This window comes from Hylobates moloch, unplaced genomic scaffold (assembly GCF_009828535.3).
Source record: "Hylobates moloch isolate HMO894 unplaced genomic scaffold, HMol_V3 SCAFFOLD_2, whole genome shotgun sequence".
Classification (NCBI taxonomy): domain Eukaryota; kingdom Metazoa; phylum Chordata; class Mammalia; order Primates; family Hylobatidae; genus Hylobates; species Hylobates moloch.
The window spans coordinates 89,175,208-89,196,827 of record NW_026652277.1 but is presented as its reverse complement, the minus strand read 5'-3'; the positions used below and the strand labels follow the sequence as shown (position 1 = coordinate 89,196,827).

Sequence of the window (21,620 nt, the reverse complement as noted above, 5' to 3'; positions counted from 1 at the left end):
AAAAAAGAATCAGTAAAGATGCTTGCCCAGGAAATATCCCTGGCTGGGGCACACACACACATACACAAACACATACATGCATACAAATGTATCTTGGTAATTCTGCTTGTGCTAGGCTAGAAAAGCATTCCTTTAACATTTGACATGTGCTGATGGAGCCAGATACCAAAAAACTTACAGAGTGGGAGGTTACAGCTCTGAGATGTAAGATTTGCAAAGGGAAATCCAAATACAGATCAAATATTTTTTTCTTAAGTAACACTTTTAATAGTCTATTTTTTGTATTATAACATTTTTTGTATTATAGGATTATAATGTTTTTATATTATAAAATTTTAAGATATTAAAAAATAGCTATTAACCTGAAAGTAAGGTTGATTATAAAACACATTGCTTCCTCATCACCACTGATATTAAAATAATCAATTGACAGCACTGGCATTCATGTTATGTCAAGTTAAACATATGCACAGTCTACCCCCTTTCCTCAGTTCTGCCAATGTCACTAAGTTGGCTTTCTCCAAAGTCTATGTAACGTCACAAACTGAGAATGAGACATTGGTCAGCCTTCCTTCAAGTACTCAGTGCAAAAATGTTTATTTTACATCTTTAAGTACAACTTTGATTTTGGGAAGACAAATGGAGAATTTGGGGGCGGGTTCTATGTAAAGAAAAATATTTTTAAAACACACTTCATTTTAAGATTTTTAAGGAAAGCTATCCAAAAATTATAGCACAATGATAAGCTGACACATTGTTTTGTCTAAATAAATCCATGTGCTGGAGCGCTGATTCTAGGATATCTTCCAAAGCTACAGACCTTTGGTGTTTCCCCTGGTGCACGCATTTGCATCTGCTGTGCCAGCGTGCTGTACTGCTTTGACTCAAATGTCCTCCATATCCAGGCATTAAGTCACTATACTGGACATGCACCACTGGAATGCTGTGGCCTACATAACGTGTATGTGGCTTACATTTTCAGTAACTGGGAGGCAATTTAATTGTCTGACTCAATTACAGTAAGTGAGAGCCAGACTGCCAACTCTTCATTCACCTCACTGAAAATGAATGCCTCAAAGTCAAGCCAAATTCTTGAAGGAGAAGCTAGGTCAGCAAAGCTGTTGAGGAGGCACGTGTGTTCCAGTCTGTATTTTGAGAAAGTTGTTGGTTTTCCTTGATCCTTTATTTCCAGCTCTGGATGTCCGAAGCTGGTCAAACTCTAGGATAAACAGTGCAATTGAGTTTGACTCATAGCTGAATGGGGATTCTATTTTGGGCAACTGCTACTTAGATTAAAGCCAAAAGAAATAGTACCCAGTAGGAGAAACCATAATGAAACTGGATTTTGATTAAGATGGAAAGTGTACTTTTTCCAAGCAGCATTGATATGCTAGAATTCCACTGTGTTCTTAATCTCTGGTACAGAGGAGTAGCTTGGACTCTTGGGACTGGACTCTTGGGAATAGACTACCGCATGTCTTCTATGGTTAACTGCCTGAAGATTAGTTTGCCATGCGACTCCATCTTTGACATGCCAAAACTGGCTTCTGACAAGGTTGGGGCACGCCTCATCAAAGAGCTGACACGTATCAAGAAACAGCCCAAGTGTCCATGAGAAACAACTCTTCCAACTCTGTTTCTAACGAGCTAAGGGAATCTGTACAAATCTCTTTGGGACTTGCCAAGCAGTAGGCATTAGATTTTGTCATCCCTTCTTTGGAACCTATGCAAAAGATAATCAGTAAGGGTGGTGATCAAGACTGCCATTCACTGTGATAAGTCCTAGAGAAATGCAGAAAAAATTCTAGTAAGAAAAGGAAAGCCATAGTGAGAGATCTCTTTTTTTAATCTATCAACTCTGAAAGCAAGTAATTCTTCAATATTTATAGTAACTATGAGAAACCATACAAATTAATAGGCAGGTAAGCCACTGACATTTTAAAAGTTGTAATGATCATGGTAGAAAATTGTTCTTCTTTTGCTCACAAACTGAATTTATTCAGTTAAAGGAGGACTCAGAGTGAGGCAGAAGAGAAGGCCAGGAGAGAAAACTGTGACCTGAGACCAATGCTATTTTGTTTTCATTTTTACTTGTATTTTATTCGGTAAAATACAAATAACATAAAATTTATCATCTTAACCTTTTTTAAAATGTGCAGTTGGGTAGTGTTAAGTACATTCACATTGTTATGCAAGCACTCTCCAGAACTCTTTATTTTGGAAAACTAAACTTTTTATCCATTAAACAACAACTCCCTGCTGTTTTGTTTTCAAATATTTTAGAAATCATTATGCTTATGAGCACAGAACAGATAATTTCTATTTTTTAACCCACTAAGATACCAACAGGTACTGTGGAAGTCTTTTTGCTTACTACCTGCTCAATTTATTTGAGGGAGTTAAAACACTTCCAAAATGTAAGTCCAACTAGTTCATTTTTTGTTTCTATTTTATCAGTGTCTTTAGGATGATACGGCTATGTTTGAAAGATTGATGGATTAGGAATTATTATTTCAGTCGCAGGATAGTATGTTTTTTTAAAAATACAATATAAAGATGATGTAATGACATGAGATAAACTCTTTAACTGATTATGGCGTTATACATCACCATTAAACGATTAAAAGACATGCTATTTTATAAAGATAATGTTAATCAACAGTGGCTGGCTCTTTCAAAGTCTTCACTTGCTTTCCACACGGTACATTTTAAAAATTGTATCTCACAATTTTCTAATAACTAATTAGTTAAAAAATTTTCTTTTGGAAATCTTATACCTTGAAAGATATTCTTTTAAAAAATGGTCCACATAGTTGTTGGGGCTGGTAAGGATAGGGAAGTGTGGTGGAGGATAGTGGCCCTGGCATCAGATCTAAATAGATTTTGGCCCAGCCTCTGCCACTTCGTAACTGTTGGTTATATCTTTCCTTTTCTACTCAGTTTATCTATAAAATGAAAAAAAAAATGAAATAATGCATGTAAAGTTCAGCATAGTGCATGACGCATAGGAAACAGTTAATATAAGCCACTGATTATTAAAATAAGAAAAATGGGTACATACGTACACACAATGTCCTTTATTCCATTTACCAATGTCCAAGATTGAAGTATTTCTTTAAAATATGACGCAAAGACCTCCAGTATCTTTGTTCTTAGACACAGTCTAGAAAATACTTGGCAGGTAAAATGTGGAACCATCTATGGTTCCTAGTTTCCTAATTCCCAGAAGACCCCATTCTCCTCACTGCTGAGGGCTAATATTCTAAATACAAATACTATCAGCTTCATCTTACTCTATTTTATTAATTATTTCTCTTCTATTTCCTTCCTCTCTCTTCCCCTCTCTAGAAAGAAGACTGACTGAGATGTGTTGGCAGGCTTCTCAAGATCCCTATCGATGGCAGAAGGCTGACGTGAGTTGCCCATTGTCCAGGTACACTGAGTAGGACTACAAAATCAGTGCTAACAGCTGCCAATCATTCTTCATCTTAATGTTAAGATGAAAATGTTTTTGGATGAATATACTTTAAATTCTGGGTGGTAACAATATCTTTTAAAAAGATTATTTGTGTATTTTTAATATTTTGGCAACAAATATGTCACTTTTATAACCAGAAATAGTAAACATTTAAAGAAAAGAAAGAAAGAAATTGACAGTATGATTAAGAGAGTGCTCATCCAGGGCAGGAAGCATTTGTTCCCTTTCTGCTGTTTCTACCACAGTTTTTAAGTATCTTGACTACATGGAGATGTAGATGACTTGGACATCTGGATTATGCATTTTATTGTTCTTGTCATTCCTCATGACATTTCTGACAACTTCCCTTAGGCATAAAAAACTCTATGAAGTACATTGGCACATGACATATATATACATACATATATACATACGTACATATGTATGTATATGATTGTTCAAATATATATATTTATATTTCCTTCCTGGAGTTTCTACACCTTGTAAATTAAATTGAAAATATGCATATAATTTCCTTTATTTGTCTGCTTTTTGGTCTGAGAGGTTTTGTCACACATTTACTTTTTCCTTCTATTGATACGATGTTTGAGAATGTTGCGTGCTTAGGCTTGTATCTTATCTTCTATAGAAGCCTTTAGTATGTCAGATAAATTTCTCTTGTTCATATGGAGTATATTTCAGTGGAATGACCCATTGATGTATACAGTTAAAAAGAGTAAACATAGTGGCACTAAAAGCATTTTCTGAAAACATGTTGAAAATGAAATTGATAATATATTTTAAAATTTACTTAGAAGAGCAATATCTCTGGCACATGGACATATTTTTCTTGCTTGGAATTTTTCTAAATTTCTGTGTGTCTATTTTAAGAAATTATAACAGAACATTTACAGCTTCCTTAGTGGGAAAAAGGTAATTTCATATACCACTTGTTCCATATGCCCCTGTTATGTCAAAATCTCTAACATTTTATTTTTTTGGTCCAGTCAGCTACGTCAGGAAACACATCAGTTCATGACACAGGAACAATCCTTGAGTCTATTTTCTTATACTGCTTTTGTTTTTTTTTCCTTTGTGAGTCAAGGACCTCAGCTTCAATAAGCCTAGTGTATCATTAAGCATGTGGACCACCTAATCACATAGACTGATAGAAAGCAGTATAATATATTACGGGCCAGGAGCTTCGGCTTCCTGGATCACTTCTTCCCCAGAAATTCCTTACAAGAAACCTGCTCTGCCAGACTAGGTCAAAGTTATTATCACAAAACTTGGTGGACTCCCTCTTCTCATGTGGCAAATTTATCTCAAAATCATTATTTTAGAAAAAAATGAATAGCCTTACTCAAAGATATGAGTAACAAATGTCATACTCAATTTCTAAAAATTTTGAAAAGTAATTAAACAGAATGGAGGAGATTTGCAATAGGAAAACTTTGATGAGTAGCTCTTGAAATAAGTGGGAAAGAGTCTGCTCTATTTACAGAGACTTTACAAGTCCACAGGGGCACATATTGAATATATTATGGGCCATTTTCTCTTCCTTTAATACGTAAGATGCTTTTTTTCTTGGATTCTCTGAATTTTTAATGTACTGATTGTTCATACTTTGGCTGCCTAGTGCATAAAAAATGAGCCTCATCATGATGATTTTTCAGAGAAGGTCTCTTTAATCTTACCTGTATATGGCATGTGTCATTGTATTGATCATCTGTGATGTGAACAGGACAGCACACACTTTCAAACTCTATTTGGCAAATCTCCAGAAGTGAGTGATGAGTTCTTATGAAAATGCAAAATTAATTAAAATAATGACATTTATTGGGTATTTAGACTTTCATATATGTATATGTATGTTACAGTATTTATCACATTAAAATGCTGTGATTTTGTTACATTTTATTAATTTATACAGCATAGCAATATATAATTATTCTCTCCTCTATGTTAGCTTGTTGTACCATGATGGTTTTTTACCATATTAGATTGTATCATAACACTTCCTTACGTGAACCGAGATTATCTCTAATGCAATGACTGGGTCTTACTCTTCCTTGGCTTTGGAGTGCTTTGCGTGATTATTGGCACATAGTAGACAGCCAACGCACACTAGTTCAATGAGTGAAAAACAGATAGATGGTTAAATGGATGGTGGGCAGTCATAAGCTATATTCAATACTATAATATTGTCTGTAAAACAAATGTAAGAGATTTTACTAGATTGTTCCTATAGAGCTCATTAGAATTAAGCATGATGTAAATAGAATGATGAAGTAATACTACATAACAGGGTTTCTCATCAGTGGCAATGTGAACAATTTGGATGGGATAATTCTTCATTGCGTATGCTATCCTATGAACTGTAGGATATATATCAGCGTCTCTGGCCACTACACAGTAGATGCCAATAGCTATCCTACTCGCTCCAGCTCTGAAAACCAGAAATGATCCCAGACATTGCCAGATATCTGTGAGGCAGGGAGGGAAAAAATCCCCTTCAATGAAGAACTTCTGTATGTAGTGTCTGATTTCAGGATAGTATTATACATTTGAATTACATTTTTCCTTTTCCAAAATGTAAGTACATAATTTGGCAGAGAAATAAAGGGAACAGTAATGACATTTTCTCCCCAGATTGGGCAAAATGGAAAGCAATCTTTGTCTTCCAGAAAAATTGCTTCAAGAAATGTTATTTATTCTTGTAAGCTGCATATTTTCAGGCTGTAAAGTAAAAATAAATCTCTGGATGCCAAAATCCTAGTGATTAAAATACATGGGCTCTCCATGTGGTTTCCTCCTACAACCTATAAATTCCCACCTCTGTTGGAAGAACCCTACACTGCCTTCTTGCGTGTTTTATGTTTGGCTTCTATTTAGAACTGATCTGGCAATTTTCCTAATTAAATATACCCATCATCAAAATTCTGCAGGATTTGTCTCTATTTTGTTTCCTTTTACAGGCTGTACAAAATCTGAGTCCTGAACTCCTTAGTTTGTACATAAAATTTAATTAAATCTAATAATCATTTTACTGACATGTTTCCAAAATACTCACATTAAAAAAAAATTCCTCACTAAAGAGTCAGATAAGATAAATTCTATGTAATAAGTGAATGAGGAAATGGAAACCTAGAGAATTAGGAAACTGTGAGCATATTACTGACAGAACTAGAAGCAAATCTAGTGTCGTCAGTCCCAATTCCAAATTCTGAACTTGAACTTCCACATATGTAAGAATGGGCTTGCAAGCTTGATAAAAAATGCACATTTTATGCAGCATATGCAGATCATCTGCTTCTGTGGGTGTCTGTCCAAGAATTTCCTTTCTTTACAATATTTATTTATTTATTTATTTATTTATTTATTTATTTATTTATTTATTTTTAGTATCTTGAGTGCCCAAGTTTGCCATCATTATACTAGTCTGGTCATGGTCCACCTTTTACAGGACTGTTCTGATTATTTTGTTTTTTCCCTTTTTTCCAATTTCCATTCTTCCCTCCCTTTCCCTACCATGCACATCCACCTTAATATGTTTAATGCATATTCTTAGATATCTGTGCATCTTCGTAAAATCTATAGGTTGTTTTGACTGTCCCTGTGTTTTTAATTTTCAAAAATGGTATTTGAAAATACCACAGATCACTTTATGGCTTTAATTTTTTATAAGCACTACGTTATTAATATTTATTCACATTGCTATGTACATTCAGTTCTTTTGAAGGTATAGTTTTTACATAGTATACACTCAACACATTGCCTTGTTCATTTCCTTGAAATGAACACCTGAATTATTTCCATGTCCCAGTTGCCTTACTCAAGGTAATGTTGAATGCCATCAAATTCCTTGATTGGCTTGTGAGAAAGTTTTTCTTCTGAAGACTTGTTTCACTGGGTCATAAGAAAATATATAACAAAATTTTACCATTACATTCAGAATTCTGGCAGGGAAGGATATATTCATAAACACCACTACAGTGATACACTTCAGCTGTCATCCCTGACCCCACATATTCTCACCAATATTTTGCACTATCTTACCTCAATCTTTGCCAATACCACTAGTATTAAATGCATCCTTTGCCTGTATTTTTAGTATAAATTGTATCATCCTGTGATAATTCTAATATTGGGCATCTTTCCTTATTTTTCTTGGACACTTGTATTCTCTATTCTGGTAACCACCTATTGTTTTCTCAGTTTTATGTTGTTTCATTTTCACGTTTATTTCTTATATCTATTAAATCAAATATCTCTGTCAGTTTTAGACCTTGTGAATGATTTCTGACAGATTGTTAGCAGGCTGTTAATATTTTTGTGAAAAAAACTCAATTTTAATAATATCACATCTATTGATTAATTCATACCTCTAATCTATTTGGTATTTAGCTTTGTGTATATTGTAATGTAGAGATTCAACTATATTTTTTTCTCTTTCAAGTTTGCTGATTTGTGGTGCCCTCTGTATGATAAAGTTCCTATATATATCCATAATCATATTTCTGGGTCATATTCCGTTCCACTGATCCATTGATATGATCTTCTACCATTACCACAATGACTTATTTTCTTGCTCTTTCTTACTTGCCTTTCTTTTCTGTCCTTCCTCCCTCTTTTTTCTCTTCTGTTTTTCTTTCTCACTTTCTTTTTTTTCTCCTCTATTCCCCTTTTCTTCCTTCCTGTTAAAATTTTCATCAGTGTTCTTTAAAAAAATTCAATCACCATAGTTTTGTAGCATATCTATTATAACTTGTGAGTGAATGTTCTCTAGAGAAACAGAACCAATAAGAAAGGCAGATAGATAGATAAATAGATAGATGATAGATACATACATACCTACATACATAGATTGATCTTAGAGAGAGAAAAAGAGAGAGATTTTTTTAACCCTTTTCCCATTTAGAAAAACAAAGTGCAGCTTGCCGCCAGCACTTATTCTACATAAACAAACACACTTTTTGAGGATGAAGCAAATTTGACTGATTTTCAATGTAAAAGTAAAATAAAAACAGTTCTTGGAGTTATTTCTAAACAGCACTAACATCGGAATCATCTGAATCATCAGGATCATCTATTTCAGAAACATCAGATTCATCAAATGAATCCTCGCTGTTCGAGAACGATGTTAACATCATGCATAGGAATTCCACATTTTCTAGGATTTAACATTTTCAGCGGTCGAGAATTACTATATTTTGTAAATGGAAATACCACTACTAAAACCAGAATGCTATAAATAGAATGATGTCTTTTGTTTCCAAAGTTGACATACTAGAGCAATGCAAAAATAATAATAAAAGCAAGATATTTCATGGCAAAATTATCTCGAGGTAACCACTGCAGCAAAAGTGCTGTGTTCTCAGGGCAAATGGGCAAAGGATTAAGGAATTGGCTCATGTGAGTGTGAAGAATCAAAACTCTGAAATCACTAGCACAGGCCAGCTGACTAGAAACGCAGGCAGGATTTCTATGTTAAAATCTTGAGGTGGAATTCTCTATTCTTGGGAAAACCTTAGTGTTTACTCTCAAAACCTTCAAGTTACTAAGTGAGACTCCCCTATATTATCAGGAGTAATCTCATTTACTTCAAGTCAAGCAATGGCAGCTATTAGTTATATCTACAAGATACCCTCACAGCAATATCTAGACTAGTGTTTTTTTGTTTTTGTTTTTGTTTTTTTTTTTTTTTTTGAGATGGTGTCTTGCTCTGTCTCCCAGGCTGGAGTGCAGTGGCACGATCTCAGCTCATTGCTACCTCTGCCTCCCGGGTTCATGCCATTCTCCAGCCTCAGCCTCCCAAGTAGCTGGAACTACAGGTGCATGTCACCACACCCAGCTAATTTTTTTGTATTGTTAGTAGAGATGGGGTTTCACCATGTTAGCCAGGATGGTCTTGATCTCCTGACCTTGTGATCTGCCCACCTTGGTCTCCCAAAGGGCTGAGATTACAGGCGTGAGCCGCTGTGCCTGGCCTAGACTAGTGTTTTATCAGACAACTCGGCATCATAGCCTAGACAAGTAAGTACATAAAATTAACCATCATGGTGTTGGAAAAACTGTATGCAGAAGAATTAAACTGGACCCCTGCATTTCACCATATAGAAAAATTAACTCAAAATGGATTAAAGACTTAAATGTAAGACCTCAAACTATAAAAATTATAGAAGAAAACCTAGGAAATACTCTTCTAGTCATTGGCCTTGGCAAAGAATTTATGATGAAGACCCCAAAAGCAAATGCAACAAAATAAAAAATAGACAAATGGAACTTAAAGAGCTTCTGCACGGCAAAATAAACTATCAACAGAGCAAACCACCACCCTACAGAATGGGAGAAAATACTTGCAAACCATGTATCTGACAAAGCATTATATTTAGATTCTATAAAGATTCTAATATTTAGATTTTATAAAGAATTCAAACAAATCAACAACAAAAATAACCTCATTAAAAAGTGAGCAAAAGACAGACATTTCTCAAAAGAAGATATACAAACAGCCAATAAACATTTGAAAAAAATGTTCAACATTACTAATCATCAGAGAGATGCAAATCAATGAGATGCAAACACTGAGATACTATCTCACATCAGTCAGAATGGCTATTATTAAAAGTCAAAAAACAACAGATGCTGGTGAGGCTGTGAAGAAAAGGGGAAACACTTATGTACTATTGGTGGGAATACAAAGTAGTTCAGCCCCTGTGGAAAGCAGTTTGGAAATTTCTCAAATAACTAAAACTAGAACTACCATTTGACCCAGCAATCCCGTTGCTGAGAATATACTCAAAGGAACATAAATTGTTCTACCAAAAAGACACATGCAACACTATTCACAATAGAAAAGACATGGAATCCCAAGTGCTTGTCAATGGTGGATGGCATGAAGAAAATGAAGTATATCCCTATGGAACACTACACAGCCATAGAAAATAACAAAATCATGTTCTTTGCAGTAACATAGACGTAGCTGGAGCCTGTTATACTAAACGAATTAATGCAGAAACTGAAAACCAAATGTTGCATGTTCTCACTTATAAGTGGGAACTAAATCTTTGTTCATGTAGACGTAAAGATGAGAAAAATAGACACTGGAGATTTCATAAGGGGGAAGGGAAGGAAGAGGACAATGACTGAAAAACTTCCTATTGGGTACTATTGTTCACTATCTAGGTTATAGGATCAGTAGAAGCCCAAACCTCAACATCACACAATATAGCTTTGTAACAAATCTCTACATCAACCCTTTGAATGTAAAACATAAATGGAAATTTTAAACATAAAAAAATAAAAATCTTGATCTAACTTAAAAAATTGACCATTATGGCCAGGCGCAGTGGCTCACGCTTGTAATCCCAGCACTTTGGGAGGCCGAGGCGGGCGGATCACGAGGTCAGGAGATCGAGACCACAGTGAAACCCCGTCTCTACTAAAAACACAAAAAAATTAGGCGGGCGTGGTGGCGGGCGCCTGTAGTCCCAGCTACTCGGAGAGGCTGAGGCAGGAGAATGGCGTGAACCCGGGAGGCGGAGCTTGCAGTGAGCCGAGATTGCGCCACTGCACTCCAGCCTGGGCGACAGAGTGAGACTCCGTCTCAAAAAAAAAAAAAAAAAAAAAAATTGACCATTATTATCACGGGGATTCATCTACATTTGCACATTTTTTCCCAAAATTATTTAAGCTTATGGATATGAGGAAATTTCGTAAAAATTTGTGCTGGAATAAGAATATGAATTGCAATGATTCACTAGTTAACTTGACAAGAATTAACATCTTGATAATATTAAGTTATCCAACCATAATCATAGTATGTTTTCTCTAGCTATTCAGACCTTTTTTAAAGTTATTGTTCTTTGAAATAATTGAAAAGAAATAACTTTTATTATTATTATACTTTAAGTTTTAGGGTACATGTGCACAATGTGCAGGTTTGTTACATAAGTACCCGTGTGCGATGTTGGTGTGCTGCACCCATTAACTCGTCATTTAGCATTAGGTATATCTCCTAATGCTGTCCCTCCCCCCACCCCACAACAGTCCCTGGAGTGTGATGTTCCCCTTCCTGTGTCCATGTGTTCTCATTGTTCAATTCCCACCTATGAGTGAGAACATGCGGTGTTTGGTTTTTTGTCCTTGCGATAGTTTACTGAGAATGATGTTTTCCAGTTTCATCCATGTCCCTACAAAGGACATGAACTCATCATTTTTTATGGCTGCATAGTATCCCATGGTATATATGTGCCACATTTTCTTAATCCAGTCTATCGTTGTTGGACATTTGGGTTGGTTCCAAGTCTTTGCTATTGTGAATAGTGCCGCAATAACCATACGTGTGCATGTGTCTTTATAGCAGCATGATTTATAGTCCTTTGGGTATATACCCAGTAATGGGATGGCTGGGCCAAATGGTATTTCTAGTTCTAGATCCCTGAGGAATCTCCACACTGACTTCCACAATGGTTGAACTAGTTTACAGTCCCACCAACAGTGTAAAAGTTCCTATTTCTCCACATCCTCTCCAGCACCTGTTGTTTCCTGACTTTTTAATGATCGCCATTCTGACTGGTGTGAGATGGTATCTCACTGTGGTTTTGATTTGCATTTCTCTGATGGCCAGTGATGATGAGAATTTTTTCCTGTGTTTTTTGGCTACATAAATGTCTTCTTTTGAGAAGTGTCTATTCATGTCCTTTGCCCAGTTTTTGATGGGGTTGTTTGTTTTTTTCTTGTAAATTTGTTTGAGTTCATTGTAGATTCTGGATATTAGCCCTTTGTCAGATGAGTAGGTTGCAAAAATTTTCTCCCATTTTGTAGGTTGCCTGTTCACTCTGATGGTAGTTTCTTTTGCTGTGCAGAAGCTCTTTAGTTTAATTAGATCCCATTTGTCAATTTTGGCTCTTGTTGCCATTGCTTTTGGTGTTTCAGACATGAAGTCCTTGCCCACGCCTATGTCCTGAATGGTATTGCCTAGGTTTTCTTCTAGGGTTTTTATGGTTTTAGATCTAACATGTAAGTCTTTAATTCATCTTGAATCAATTTTTGTATAAGGTGTAAGGAAGGGATCCAGGTTCAGCTTTCTACATATGGCTAGCCCGTTTTCCCAGCACCATTTATTAAATAGGGAATCCTTTCCCCATTGCTTGTTTTTGTCAGGTTTGTCAATGATTAGATAGTTGTAGATATGTGGCATTATTTCTGAGGGCTCTGTTTTGTTCCATTGATCTATATCTCTGTTTTGGTACCAGTACCATGCTGTTTTGGTTGCTGTAGCCTTGTAGTATAGTTTGAAGTCAGGTAGCGTGATGCCTCCAGCTTTGTTCTTTTGGCTTAGGATTGACTTGGCGATGTGGGCTCTTTTTTGGTTCCATATGAACTGTAAAGTAGTTTTTGCTAATTCTGTGAAGAAAGTCATTGGTAGCTTGATGGGGATGGCATTGAATCTATAAATTACCTTGGGCAGTATGGCCGTTTTCATGATATTGATTCTTCCAATCCATGAGCATGGAATGTTCTTCCTTTTGTTTGTATCCTCTTTTATTTCATTGAGCAGTGGTTTGTAGTTCTCCTTGAAGAGGTCCTTCACATTTCTTGTAAGTTGGACTCCTAGGTATTTTATTCTCTTTGAAGCAATTGTGAATGGGAGTTCACTCATGATTTGGCTCTCTGTTGGTCTGTTATTGGTGTATAAGAATGCTTGTGATTTTTGTACATTGATTTTGTATCCTGAGAATTTGCTGAAGTTGCTTATCAGCTTAAGGAGATTTTGGGCTGAGACAATGGGGTTTTCTAGATATACAATCATGTCATCTGCAAACAGGGACGATTTGACTTCCTCTTTTCCTAATTGAATAGCCTTTATTTCCTTCTCCTGCCTGATTGCCCTGGCCAGAACTTCCAACACTATGTTGAATAGGAGTGATGAGAGAGGGCATCCCTGAGTGTTAGAGAAACACTCAGGGCATCTAACTGAGTGTTAGAAAAACCAACAACTGTGAAACACCAACAGGCACAAACAAAAAAGAAGCACAAAGAAAAGCCTCTTCTCCCTAGCTCAAGAATCAGAAGACAGGAAGCCCAGAAAGACAGAAAACTTTTAGATAATAACCTCTTTATTTCAGCCAAACCTATTGAAAATACTATGTGGTGCCTCCACTAACAGCCAGCTCAAGGCAGGTGGGGAGCCTCGACTTCTATCCATGCCAGGTACCCCAACTTCCCACCTGGGGTAGTGTCAGAAGGTTGAGTAAGGAGTCTAGATTTTCATCCTCCGCAGGTGGTAACAAAGTCAACTTTCCCTTCCCTTCACTACAACGGTAATGTCAGTGGAGACCTGTGGAGAGTTGGGATTTTTACCACTGCCCAGAGGTAACCAGGCCATCTCTCCCAAAGAATCAGTGGAGGCCATGTGGGAAAGTCATGATGCACCCCACCCTTCCCAGCCAGGTAGGCATCTGTGGTGACCTAGTGGGAAGTTAAAACTTCCATCCCTGTCAAGCAGTAATGAAAAGACTGTCCCCTCCAATGATGTTGAAAGATGCTGAGTGAAGAACATAAACTTCCACCCTCTTCTGGCAGTAAAAAGGCAGTGCCCCCTTCCATAGAGTGCATGGTTGCAGAGGAGGTAAGAAATATTTAAACAAGATTTGAAGTCTCATAACATAAAACCCCAAATGTTCAAATTCAAATATTAATTGTCATGCTTACAATTTGATTGAGAAAAGATAATTTCAACTTGAAAGACGAAAGTCAGCCATACAATAGAATATTATTCAGCCTTAAAAAAGAAGAAGATGGCCGGGTGCGGTAGCTCACGCTTGTAATCCCAGCACTTTGGGAGGCCGAGGCGGGCGGATCATGAGGTCAGGAGATCGAGACCACGGTGAAACCCCGTCTCTACTAAAAAATACAAAAAATTAGCCTGGCGTGGTGGCAGGCACCTGTAGTCCCAGCTACTCGGAGAGGCTGAGGCAGGAGAATGGTGTGAACCCGGGAGGCGGAGCTTGCAGTGAGCCAAGACTGCACCACTGCACTCCAGCCTGGGCGACAGAGCAAGACTCGGTCTCAAAAAAAAAAAAAAAAAAGAAGAAGAAGAAAATTCTGAAATATGTGAGAAAGTGGGTTAACCTTGAAGTCATTAAACTAAGTGAAATAAACCAGGTACGAAAGAACAACTCCTATATGTTTCCACTTATATAAAGTACCTAAAATAGGCAAATTCATAGAATTAAATAGTGGAATGGTGATTTCCAGAGTCTAGCAGGGAGGGAGAAGTGGTAAGCTACTAATCAATGGGCACAAAATTTCAGTTAAACAAGATGAATAAATTCTAGTGATCTGCTGCATAACATTGTGCCTATAGTTAACAGTACTCTATTTCACATTTTAAAATTTGTTAATAGGATGGATATCATGTTAAGTGTTCTTTCAATAAAAAAAGACAATCATCCCATAAACCCAGCATTGTTGGAGGCTGAGGTGGAAGGACTGCTTGAGCCTAGAAGTATGAGGCTACAGTGAGCCATGATCATGCCACTATACTCCATCCTTGGTGACAGAGTGAGACCCTGTCTCAAGCAATAAAAAGTAAAAAAAGACAATCAACCAATACAAATGCCAAGATGAAACAGATATTAAATGATCTGACAAGAATCTTAAAATAGCCATGACAAAAATGCTTCAACAAGAAATTATGAACGTGTTTGACACAAATCCAAAAAAAATCAGCAAAGAAATAGAAGATGTAAAGAATAACTAGGAAGTTGGGAACCCTGCACAGGTCTACTGCTAACTGGGATTCATTCCTGGCCCCCAATGACTCTTGCAAAGGGGATGAGTTGAACAGGCAAGGAACAACCCACTTTCGCCATGGGCCTCTGGAATCCCAGCAGGTGGAGACCTCTCTACTACCACAAACACCTGAGTTTTCAGGGAAAGCTGCTAGAGAATTGGTAGAGGCAGAACTCAAGTCAGTTCTCCAGCCAGGGCGATCACAGAGAGTTTGATGTGGGGGCATCTGTAGTGGTGTATGCCCAGGGACACCCATCCCCCTGGGCTCAACTTGCTCTCATAGGATACTTTAGCCATAAGGGAGCTGTCTGACCAAAACTTTTCAGGGTGGCTTTGCCCATGAGACCAGGCCAGTCCAACCTGAGCACACCTTAGTCTGCTGGCCTCTCCTGGGGTAGTGTCAGAAGGCTGAGTAAGGAGTCTAGATTTTCATTCGCATCCTGCTTAGACACATCTGCTTGCAGCGTAGCCCCAGATACTTCCTGGGGGGCTGCATCATAGCTCCTGTGCTGGCAAACCACATTTGACTCTCTCACAGCGGTCAGAATGGCTATTATTAAGAAGTCAAAAAATAACAGATGCTGGTGAGGTTGCAGAGAAAAGGGAACACTTATACATTGTTGGTGGGAGTGTAAATTAGTTCAATCATTGTGGAAAGCAGTGTGGCGATTCCTCAAAAAGCTAAAAACAGAACTGCCATTTGTCCCAGCAGTCCCATTACTGGGTATATACCCAAAAGAATATAAATCATTCTACTTTAAAGACACATGCACACATATGTTCACTGCAGCATTGTTCACAATAGCAAAAATATGGAATCAACCTAAATGTCCATCAGTAGTAGACTGGATAAGGAAAACGTGGTGCATATACACCATGGAATACTATGAAGCCATAAAAAGAAAAATATCCTGTCCCTTAACATGGATGAAACCAAAGGCCTTTATTCTTAACAAACTAATGCAAGAACAGAAAACCACATATTTTATGTTCTTATAAGTGGGATCTGAATTATGAGAATACATGGACACAAAGAGGGGAGCAACAGACACGGGGACTTATCAGAGGGTGGAAGATGAGAGAAGGGAGAAGAGCAGAAAAAATAACCATTGGGTTCCAGGTTCAGTGCCTCAGTGAAAATCTGTATATCAAACCCCAGTGATATGAGTTTATCTATATAACAAACCTGCTTGTGTACCCCTGAACCTAAAATTAAAGTTTTTAGAAAATAACTAAATAGAAATAAAAAATATAATAACCAAAATAAAATCTCAATAGATGAACCTAACTGCACAATGGTGGAGACAGAGGAAAGGATTGGTGATCTTGAAGATAAAATAATAGAAATTACTCAACCTGAACAACAGAAGAAAGTGGACTGTTAAAAAAATAAACAAAGCCTTAGGACCTGGAAGGCTGTAACAATAGCTCTAAATTCATGTTAACAGAATTCTGGAGGAACAGGAGAAACACAGAGGAGCTGAAAAAGCATTTTTAAAAATAACGGTTGAAATGGTAGAAAATACGTAAATTACCTGATTCAAGAAGCTGAGTAAGCCCCAAACAGGATATGCCCAAGAAATCCATGCCAAAACACATCATAATGAAATTTCTAAAAACTAAAAACAAATATAAATCTTGAAGGCAGTAGGAAAAAAATCTTACCTATGGGGGAAAAACATTTTGAATGACAGCAGATTTCTCATCAAAAATTGTGGAGGTGAAAAGGAAGTGACACAATACTTTTCAAGTACTGGAAGAAAATAACTGTCAACTTAAGATCCTATATCCACTGAAATATCCTTCATTAACGAAGAGGAAATCAAGACATTCTCAGATGAAGAAAGACTACTGTAATTTTTCACCAGCAGACTTACAGTAATGAAATGGCCAAAGAAAATTTGCTAAACAAATTATAAAAGAAAGAATCTTAGAACATCAGAAAGCAAGAAAGAAAAATAGAAAAAGTAAAACTATAGGTAAATATAATAGACATTTATTTTATTCTTGAGTTTTCTAAATTATATTTGACAGTTGAAATAATAATTATATCACCATCTGATCTTCTAAATGTATGTAGGGAAAATATTCAAAACATTTATATTATAAATGAGGGATGTTAAAGGAGTATAAAGGCAGGTAAGCTTGCCACACTTCAACATAAAAAGTGTTGCAACAATTGACTGTGATAAATTATATGTGAACAATGTGATGATGACTCCATTTAGATTATGATCTTGAAATTACAAAATTATGGAGACAAAGAGCAAAATGTTGTTTACCAATTGTTAGGGATAGTTGCAGGAAAGGATGGGTGTGACTATAAAGGGGTATAGAGAGGTACGTTACTGTTAGAATAATTTTGTACCTTAATAGTGATAGTGTTTACACAAATCTGCAAGCAATAAAATGGCATAGAACTATACACATATGTTGTACCAATGCTAATTTCTTGGCTTTTATACTGCGCTGTTGCAGTATTAGATGTAACCATGACAGGAAACTGGATGAACTGAATGAAGCACAGAACCTCTCTATAGTATCTTTACGACCCTCTGTGAATTTACAATCAGTTTCATATAATAAAATTTAAGCAAAATCTGTATCATCTGTCAACATAGTAATAAATTAACTAACTTTTGAAAACAAGTTAAGAGTGAAGAGATTTAATACATTTTTTCCTTTTTCTGGGATTTAGGAGGTCTTACATTTCAGAAAGATGGAATCATTCCAGGAGACAGTATCACCGTGTAGAACTAGATTAGGCTGTGAGCTCAGTTATTCTATCATGCATTCAAAGAAATAATGTAACTGCTTTTTGAAAAACATAACGCTAGGTGGGAAAGTCAAAGTCAAGTAAAACAAAGTCCTCACTTCCTAGAGACCTGAAGCTTATCAGGGGAATACAGGCATGTAAGCAAATCAAGGCTCTAAAGTGCTATAGATTATGTAGCTCTTTGTACAGAATATATTGAGAGTTCAAGGGAGATGTAGCACTATCAAGGCTGCCTAAAGAGAGAATGCTTCTTGAAGGAAAGAATCTTCCACCTAAGAGTTGAAGGATGAATAGTTCTTCAGATAGAAAAGGATGAAAAACAGGGCAAAGAGCTCATATATAATTTCTCTTATATATTAGCACCTAAAACTGATGGCTACTATTCAAAAGGTACTCCATAAATATGTGAAACCCTGGGAAGTCAGGACTGTGCGGAAGGAAGGGCAATGAATTCTAATCATGAAAGGTAGGAAAAAGAATAAATTCCTATTTTTTTCCCTGAGTAGTGCTTTACCAGGGGTGCCAAAATTTATTTCTCTTGTATAATGTGTGTCTAACTAGAGACAAACTAAACAATGAATTTTTTAAAATAAAACAAATTTTCAATGCTTTTTTTCTTTACATTTTTAAACCAGAGCTTAATAATTTTAGTAAATTATTCGAATTAGTAAGTTCTACAGTTTTATATCACTTTCTGTGTTTGTTTCTAAAAATGTTTTTTATAAAATAGAACTGAACAAAGATTTCGATCTGCCTATTTGAAACTTTGTAATCAACAGAAGATATAAAAGTAGATCTCAAATTCTTTAGGTAACATCATATGGAAACATATCTATGGAAATTCTTTAGGTAATATCTATGGAAACATTATTATTCAAAAGTAACTTTTGAATAGTAATATCTATGGAAACATATAAAAGTTCTTGTTACTGAGTTGTTAGTAAAATGACAATTATACAACTGTTCACTACTATGTGCGAATTTAAGACTTGGAGGCTAGCGCATACTCAATAGTTTATTAAAATTGAGGCAGAAAGTCAGAAGTGGAAAACTAGTTAAACATGATCTTTAGCTCTCCACAGGATAGATGAGTTAAATGGTTATATAAAACTCTTGTTTCTCAATAAGTAATGATGCCTCAGAAGACAGTGTTTTGTTTTCACTTCTCACAGTAACAGAATGGTATTTTAGCAAACAAAAAAATCTTATTGGCATTTAAAGACACAATGGAAAAATATATGCAAGTGGTGTTAGCAGAGTTGTGCATCCTGTAACACATCATTTGCTGTTGTATTCGCCATGATCCCTGAAACTTCAAGTCAGGTGTTACATAGGCAAGCCAATGTTTAGAGCTAAATTTATATGATTTTTCCTCATGGTAGACAATGAGGTGCTTAAATTGGAAGTTATTCAGTTGTTATAATCCATTTAGATGGACAATAAGATAATTTATATTACAAGCCATAAAACAGGCCACTCCTGAATTTTTACTTTTATAGAGATACACGTGTGAAATAACAAGGAAAAAATACAATGGTAACACATTCACTATTCAATAAAGATAGTATATGATACATATAAAATATATATATATGTGTACATGTACATGACACATGTGATATATGTGTATGCATATGGAAATATGTATAATACAATATTATAACCAGGTGTCTTTCTTGAAAGTGCTAATGAATATTTCCTAAATGCTGGGCACTCTACACAGTATTGTATTTTTCCTCAAGAATTTTTATCCTCAAGAATCCTAAGAGATATGTAATATTACTCTCTTCATTTAATAGGAGAGACCACTGAAGCCTACAAAGATTAAGTGACTTGACCAAATTCACCCAGCTGGTAAGAGGTCGAGCCACAAAGCTAAGATAAAATGGTGAGCCTGACTTTAGAGGCCATATACAGAGACAGTAGGTTCCCCACACATTTCTATTGAAGTGAGTGGCCTCTAAACATGGCAAAATGCATGGGAATATGTGTCTCTTAGGCTTGTTTAACTTAATTTTTTAAAACCACAGTCAACATTTCTCAAAGGTTTCATGTAATTCACTATTGGGAATTTTTCAAAAGTCATTCCACAGCAATTTTCTAACATAGGAAAAAAATTGTGACATTTTCAAGGAATAGAAATTAAGCAGTCCATATGCCCATGTTTCTCCTGGAAACATATTTTGGCTCAGTGCTGGACCATGCATCAGAGACTGGGCAGGCTCTAGCACATGTCCCAGAGCCACTTGATTGTTTTAGCAGGAGGTACCAACACTTTAACAGAGTTAAGCCAGGCACTTGTGCAAATGAGTTCTGGATCCATCTCTGTGAATAGCTGATAGAAGACAGACTTCAAGTGTTCTAGTCTGGGAGAACTTCAGGGCACGTCATGGTGTTTTTAGTCATATGCTTACCTTAACCTGCTTTACAGAATGATCGAACTAGAAGGTATCAGAGAGAATGTCTCACCTAACTCCCACATTTGGCAGCCAGGACTGGAGAATAAAGTGATTGACCCAAAGCCGTGCAGATAATCAAAGGCAGAGTTAAGGGGAACTGAGATCTCCTGGCTCAAACAGTGATTTCAGCCGCTCCTAACAACAGCTGAGAAGTGGTCTTTACATTTTAAGTATGAAACCTCCTAACTTCAGTGGCTGGAGTTTAAAGGGGAGTATTTTTGGTTCGTGTTACTGAAACAGCCACAATATCAACAATAACTAGTTTTTCTCTTCATCTTTCACCAGTATTTTCTCTCTGTTGACTATATTCTCAGGTTTCCCAATGTAGCAGATGACTAGCGGCTCCAGCTTCAGCATCTTCTTAAGTTCAAGTGAGAAGGAAAAGAGAATCTCTTTTTCTTCAAACAATTTCAAACTAAAATCTTGAGTCTGACTTTTCCTGGCCAGAATTAAGCTTGTACTTATCCCTGAAAAATCATCAATGCTATGGTGATGAATTTACCAATTGAGACAGAATTTAGGTCACATAACTCTCCAAAGCCTCTTCACAACCACCCGACTCAGAGTGAGGCAGACGTATTTGGGATATTTTCAACAGGAGAAGGGTAAATGAATGGAGAGTGCCCAAACAACTTATGTCAATTATACAATTAGAAATACAACCAAAATAAAGTATGGAAATCCGTATTTTCACCTATCTTAATAAGTGAAGATTTACTCTGTTGAATATTTGCCATATTTTACTTTCCACATTCAGCACCCTGCAATATTTAAAGAAAATAAGTCTCCATATACTGAATAAAGACATACCAAAATTTGTGTGACAACATATTCCTTAGATTAGTTACATTTTTTGTTTGTTTGTGTGTTTATTTATGTCACCCACACTAGATTGTGGTGGTGTGAACATGGCTTACTACAGCCTCAACAACCCGGGCCCAAGCAATCCTCCCTCCTCAGCCTCCTGTGTAGCTAAGACCACAGGTGGGCACCACCATGCCCAGCTACCTTTTAATTTTTTGTAGATATGGGGGTCTCACTTTGTTGTCCAGGCTGGTCTCAAACTCCTGGGCTCAAGCTATCCCCACAACACTTTGGTTTGGCCTCCCAAAGTGTTGGGATTACA

At 36.5% G+C, this 21,620-nt stretch overlaps 1 long non-coding RNA gene across 1 annotated transcript in view; it reads left to right on the top strand.

The window, feature by feature from the left end:
* Window positions 1-21,197, top strand: part of LOC116468873 (uncharacterized) — a 628,872-nt gene extending 607,675 nt beyond the window's left edge. Inside the window, exons 3-4 of the long non-coding RNA XR_004248159.1 lie at window positions 3,349-3,433; window positions 20,809-21,197. This is a non-coding gene — a long non-coding RNA (uncharacterized LOC116468873). The remainder of the gene's footprint in view (window positions 1-3,348; window positions 3,434-20,808) is intronic.
* The last annotated feature ends 423 nt before the right edge of the window (window positions 21,198-21,620 follow it).